This window comes from Arachis hypogaea, chromosome 3 (assembly GCF_003086295.3).
Source record: "Arachis hypogaea cultivar Tifrunner chromosome 3, arahy.Tifrunner.gnm2.J5K5, whole genome shotgun sequence".
Taxonomy (NCBI): domain Eukaryota; kingdom Viridiplantae; phylum Streptophyta; class Magnoliopsida; order Fabales; family Fabaceae; genus Arachis; species Arachis hypogaea.
In genome coordinates, this window is record NC_092038.1 from 31881954 (window position 1) to 31889037 (window position 7084).

The window sequence follows — 7084 nt, forward strand, 5'->3', positions numbered from 1 at the left end:
AAGTGTCTTACGTTAACATAGTCCCACATGAACTTCTTAGCTTTAGGAGGAACAACATGCCAACTAGTGTACAAAAGACTAACGAATCTTTTATTTCTACCAATAGTGCCAACAAAACTAGTTAAATTAGAAACACTTTGGTCGGTTGGTCCTACGGGCTGTCCAAGATCAAAAGTGATTTCTTCTCGCTGTTCCATAGTCCTTGCATAAATCTCCTTGCAAGTTATTTTTCCACGGGTTTTCTTCTTCTTTGGCTCTCCTAGTTTCATTCATTGGTCAACATCAGATTATGCTTAATTAACTCGAGCTCAACAAGAATATAAAGCAAACAAGTACAGAAATATAAAAATTATAAAAATTATAAATCTGACCTTTGTAGTTGATACCATGAAGTGGATGGTGGACGAAATTGCAATTACTACAACTTCGCACAACTAACCAGCAAGTGTACTGGGTCGTCCAAGTAATAAACCTTACGCGAGTAAGGGTCGATCCCACAGAGATTGTTGGTATGAAGCAAGCTATGGTCATCTTGTAAATCTTAGTCAGGCAAACTCAAATGGGTATGGTGATAAACGCATAAAACATAAAGATAAAGATAGAGATACTTATGTAATTCATTGGTAGGAATTTCAGATAAGCGCATGAAGATGCTGGTCCCTTCCGTCTCTCTGCTTTCCTACTGTCTTCATCCAATTCTTCTTACTCCTTTCCATGGCAAGCTTAAGCAAGGGTTTCACCGTTGCTAGTGGCTACCTCCCATCCTCTCAGTGGAAATGTTCAACACACCCTGTCACGGCACGGCTATCCATCTGTCGGTTCTCGATCAGGCCGGAATAGAATCCAGTGATTCTTTTGTGTCTGTCACTAACGCCCCGCCCTCAGGAGTTTGAAGCACGTCACAGTCATTCAATCATTGAATCCTACTCAGAATACCACAGACAAGGTTAGACCTTCCGGATTCTCTTGAATGCCGCCATCAGTTCTAGCCTATACCACGAAGACTCTGATCTCACGGAATGGCTGGCTCGTTTGTCAGACGAGCGCTCGGTTGTCAGGCAATCAACCATGCATCGTGTATCAGGAATCCAAGAGATATTCACCCAATCGAAGGTAGAACGGAGGTGGTTGTCAGTCACACGTTCATAGGTGAGAATGATGATGAGTGTCACGGATCATCACATTCATCAAGTTGAAGAACAAGTGATATCTTAGAACAAGAACAAGCGGAATTGAATAGAAGAACAATAGTAATTGCATTAATACTCGAGGTACAGCAGAGCTCCACACCTTAATCTATGGTGTGTAGAAACTGCACCGTTGAAAATACATAAGAACAAGGTCTAGGCATGGCCGAATGGCCAGCCTCCCAATGATCTAAGAACTAGATGTCCAAAGATGATCTAGAGATCTGAAGTGATCAAAAGATGAAAATACAATAGTAAAAGGTCCTACTTATAGAGAACTAGTAGCCTAGGGTGTACAGAGATGAGTAAATGACATAAAAATCCACTTCCGGGCCCACTTGGTGTGTGCTTGGGCTGAGCATTGAAGCATTTTCGTGTAGAGACTCCTCTTGGAGTTAAACGCCAGCTTTGGTGCCAGTTTGGGCGTTTAACTCCCATTTTGGTGCCAGTTCCGGCGTTTAACGCTGGAATTCCTGAGGGTGACTTTGAACGCCGGTTTGGGCCATCAAATCTTGGGCAAAATATGGACTATCATATATTGCTGGAAAGCCCAGGATGTCTACTTTCCACTTCGAGTGCAGGGAGGTCAGAATCCAACAGCATCTGCAGTCCTTTTTAGTCTCTGAATCAGATTTTTGCTCAGGTCCCTCAATTTCAGCCAGAAAATACCTGAAATCACAGAAAAATACACAAACTCATAGTAAAGTCCAGAAAAGTGAATTTTAACTAAAAACTAATGAAAATATACTAAAAACTAACTAGATCATACTAAAAACATACTAAAAACAATGCCAAAAAGCGTACAAATTATCCGCTCATCACAACACCAAACTTAAATTGTTGCTTGTCCTCAAGCAACTAAAAATCAAATAAGATAAAAAGAAGAGAATATGCAATGAATTCCAAAAACATCTATGAAGATCAGTATCAATTAGATGAGTGGGCTTTTAGCTTTTTGCCTCTGAACAGTTTTGGCATCTCACTCTATCCTTTGAAATTCAGAATGGTTGGCTTCTTTAGGAACGCAGAATCCAGATAGTGTTATTGATTCTCCTAGTAAAGTATGATGATTCTTGAACACAGCTACTTATTGAGTCTTGGCCATGGCCCAAAGCACTCTGTCTTCCAGTATTACCACCGGATACATACATGCCACAGACACATAATTGGGTGAACCTTTTCAGATTGTGACTCAGCTTTGCTAGAGTCCCCAATTAGAGGTGTCCAGGGTTCTTAAGCACACTTTTTTTGCCTTGGATCACAACTTTATTTCCTTCTTTTTCTTTCTTTTTTTTCTTTCTTTTTCTTTCTCTCTTTTTTTTTTGTTTTTCTCCCTTTTTTTTGTATTCACTGCTTTTTCTTGCTTCAAGAATCATTTTAATGATTTTTCAGATCCTCAGTAACATGTCTCCTTTTTCATCATTCTTTCAAGAGCCAACATTCATGAACCACAAATTCAAAAGACATATGCACTGTTTAAGCATTCATTTAGAAAACAAAAGTGTTGCCACCACATCAAGATAATTAAACTGTTATAAAATTCAAAATTCATGCAATTCTTTTCTTTTTCAATTTAAGCACATTTTTCATTCAAGAAAGGTGATGGATTCATAGGACCTTCATAACTTTAAGGCATAGACACTAAGACATTAATGATCACAAGACACAAACATAGATAAACATAAGCATAATTTTCGAAAAACAGAAGAATAAAGAACAAGGAAATCAAAGAACGGGTCCACCTTAGTGATGGCGGCTCTTTCTTCCTCTTGAAGATCCTATGGAGTGCTTGAGCTCCTCAATGTCTCTTCCTTGTCTTTGTTGCTCCTCTCTCATGATTCTTTGATCTTCTCTAATTTCATGGAGGATGATGGAGTGTTCTTGATGCTCCACCCTTAGTTGTCCCATGTTGGAACTCAATTCTCCTAGGGAGGTGTTTAGTTGCTCCCAATAGTTTTGTGGAGGAAAGTGCATCCCTTGAGGTATCTCAGGGATCTCATGATGAGTGGGGTTTCTTGTGTGCTCCATCCTCTTCTTAGTGATGGGCTTGTCCTCATCAATAGGGATGTCTCCCTCTATGTCAACTCCAACTGAATAACAGAGGTGACAAATGAGATGAGGGAAGGCTAGCCTTGCCAAGGTAGAGGACTTGTCTGCCACCTTATACAGTTCTTGGGATATAACCTCATGAACTTCTATTTCTTCTCCAATCATGATGCTATGAATCATGATAGCCCAGTCTATGGTAACTTTGGACCGGTTGCTAGTGGGAATGATTGAGCGTTGGATGAACTCCAACCATCCCCTAGCCACAGGTTTGAGGTCATGCCTTCTCAATTGAACCGGCTTCCCTCTTGAATCTCTCTTCCATTGGGCGCCCTCTTCACAAATGACTGTGAGGACTTGGTCCAACCTTTGATCAAAGTTGACCCTTCTAGTGTAAGGATGTTCATCTCCTTGCATCATGGGCAAGTTGAATGCCAACCTTACATTTTCCGGACTAAAATCCAAGTATTTCCCCCGAACCATAGTAAGATAATTCTTTGGATCCGGGTTCACACTTTGATCATGGTTCTTGGTGATCCATGCATTGGCATAGAACTCTTTGAACCATTAAGATTCCGACTTGTTGAATAGGGTTGGTAAGAACTTCCCAACCTCTTCTTCGGATCTCATGTCGGATCTCCGGATATTCACTCTTTTTGAGTGAAAAAGGGACCTCGGGGATCACCTTCTTCAAGGCCACAACTTCATAGAAGTGGTCTTGATGCATCCTTGAGATGAATCTTTCCATCTCCCATGACTCGGAGGTGGAAGCTTTTGCCTTCCCTTTCCTCTTTCTAGAGGTTTCTCCGGCCTTGGATGCCATAAATGGTTATGGAAAAACAAAAAGCAATGCTTTTACCACACCAAACTTAAAGGGTTTGCTCGTCCTCGAGCAAAATAAGAAAGAAGAGAGTAGAAGAAGAAGAAATGAAGGAGATGGTAATGGCTTATGTTTTCGGCCAAGAAGGGGAAGAAGTGGTGTTTAGGTTGTGTGAAAATGAAGGAGTGAAGGAGGGTATATATAGGAGTGGGGGAAGGGTAGGGTTCGGTCAATTGAGGGTGGGTTTGGGTGGGAAAGTGGTTTGAATTTGAATGGTGAGGTAGGTGGGGTTTTATGAAGGATGGATGTGAGTGGTGAAGAGAAAGAAGGGATTTGATGGGTGAAGGGTTTTTGGGGAAGAGGTGTTGAGGTGATTGGTGAATGGGGAAGAAGAGAGAGAGAGTGGTGGGGTAGGTGGGGATCCTGTGGGGTCCACAGATCCTGAGGTGTCAAGGAAAAGTCATCCCTGCACCAAATGGCATGCAAAATTGCGTTTTTAGCCATTTCTGGCGTTAAACGCCGGGCTGGTGCCCATTTCTGGCATTTAACGCCAGCTTCTTGCCCTTTTCTGGCGTTTAACGCCAGTCTGGTGCCCCTTTCTGGCATTAAACGCCCAGAATGGTGCCAGACTGGGCGTTAAACGCCCATCTGCTAGCCTGACTGGCGTTTAAACGCCAGCAGGTTCTTCCTCCAGGGTGTGCTATTTTTCTTTCTGTTTTTCATTCTATTTTTGCTTTTTCAATTGATTTTGTGACTTCTCATGATCATCAACCTACAAAAAATATAAAATAACAAAGAAAAATAGATGAAATATAACATTGGGTTGCCTCCCAACAAGCGCTTCTTTAATGTCAGTAGCTTGACAGTGGGCTCTCATGGAGCCTCAGAAATACTCAGAGCAATGTTGGAACCTCCCAACACCAAACTTAGAGGTTGAATGTGGGGGTTCAACACCAAGCTTAGAAGTTGGTTGTGGCCTCCCAACACCAAACTTAGAGTTTGACTGTGGGGGCTCTGTTTGGCTCTGTTTTGAGAGAAGCTCTTCATGCTTCCTCTCCATGGTGACAGAGGGATATCCTTGAGCCTTAATCACCAAGGATTCTTCATTCACTTGAATGAACAACTCTCCTCTATCAACATCAATCACAGCCCTTGCTGTGGCTAGGAAGGGTCTGCCAAGGATGATGGATTCATCTATGCACTTCCTAGTCTCTAGGACTATGAAATCAGCAGGGATGTAATGGTCTTCAACTTTTACCAGAACATCCTCTACAAGTCCATAGGCTTGTTTTCTTGAATTGTCTGCCATCTCTAGTGAGATTTTTGCAGCTTTCACCTTAAAGATCCCTAACTTCTCCATTACAGAGAGAGGCATGAGGTTTTCACTTGACCCTAAGTCACACAAGGCCTTCTTGAAGGTCATGGTGCCTATGGTACAAGGTATTGAAAACTTCCCAGGATCCTGTCTCTTTTGAGGCAGTTTCTGCCTAGACAAGTCATCCAGTTCTTTGGTGAGCAAAGGGGGTTCATCTTCCCAAGTCTCATTTCCAAATAACTTGTCATTTAGCTTCATGATTGCTCCAAGGTATTTAGCAATTTGCTCTTCAGTGACATACTCATCCTCTTCAAAGGTAGAATACTCATCAGAGCTCATGAATGTCAGAAGTAAGTCCAATGGAATCTCTATGGTCTCATTTTGAGCCTCAGATTCCCATGGTTCCTCATTGGGGAACTCATTGGGGGCCAGTGGACGTCCATTGAGGTCTTCCTCAGTGGCGTTCACTGCCTCTCCTTCCTCCCAAAATTCGGCCATGTTGATGGCCTTGCACTCTCCTTTTGGATTTTCTTCTGTATTGCTTGGAAGAGTACTAGGAGGGAGTTCAGTAATTTTCTTGCTCAGCTGACCCACTTGTCCCTCCAAATTTCTAATGGAGGACCTAGTTTCAGTCATGAAACTTTGAGTGGTTTTGATTAGATCAGAGACCATGGTTGCTAAGTCAGAGGTATTCTGCTTAGAACTCTCTGTCTGTTGCTGAGAAGATGATGGAAAAGGCTTGCTATTGCTAAACCTGTTTCTTCCACCATTATTGTTGTTGAAACCTTGTTGAGGTCTCTGTTGATCCTTCCATGAGAAATTTGGATGATTTCTCCATGAAGGATTATAGGTGTTTCCATAGGATTCTCCCATGTAATTCACCTCTTCCATTGAAGGGTTCTCAGGATCATAAGCTTCTTCCTCAGATGAAGCTTCCTTAGTACTGCTTGGTGCATTTTGCAGTCCAGACAGACTTTGAGAAATCATATTGACTTGTTGAGTCAATATTTTGTTCTGAGCTAATATGGCATTCAGAGTGTCAATCTCAAGAACTCCTTTCTTCTGACTAGTCCCATTGTCCACAGGATTTCTTTCAGAAGTGTACATGAATTGGTTATTTGCAACCATTTCAATCAGCTCTTGAGCTTTTGTAGGCGTCTTCTTCAAATGAAGAGATCCTCCAGCAGAGCTATCCAAAGACATCTTGGACAGTTCAGACAGACCATCATAGAAAATACCTATGATGCTCCATTCAGAAAGCATATCAGAAGGACACTTTCTGATTAATTGTTTGTATCTTTCCCAAGCTTCATAGAGGGATTCTCCTTCCTTCTGTCTGAAGGTTTGGACTTCCACTCTAAGCTTACTCAATTTTTGAGGTGGAAAGAACTTTGCCAAGAAGGCATTGACTAGCTTTTCCCAAGAGTCCAGGCTTTCTTTAGGTTGTGAGTCCAACCATGTCCTAGCTCTGTCTCTTACAGCAAAAGGGAATAGCATAAGTCTTTAGACTTCAGGGTCAACCACATTAGTCTTGACAGTGTCACAGATTTGCAAGAATTCAGCTAAGAACTGATGAGGATCTTCCAATGGAAGTCCATGGAACTTGCAATTCTGTTGCATCAGAGAAACTAATTGAGGCTTAAGCTCAAAGTTGTTTGCTCCAATGGCAGGGATAGAGATGCTTCTCCCATAGAAATCGGGAGTAGGTGCAGTAAA

At 41.9% G+C, this 7084-nt stretch overlaps 1 non-coding gene across 1 annotated transcript; it reads left to right on the forward strand.

The window, feature by feature from the left end:
* Nucleotides 1-6625: 6625 nt before the first annotated feature.
* Nucleotides 6626-6733, forward strand: LOC112793850 (small nucleolar RNA R71). The gene has a single exon (XR_003198541.1). It is a non-coding gene; the product is annotated as a small nucleolar RNA R71 (small nucleolar RNA).
* The last annotated feature ends 351 nt before the right edge of the window (nucleotides 6734-7084 follow it).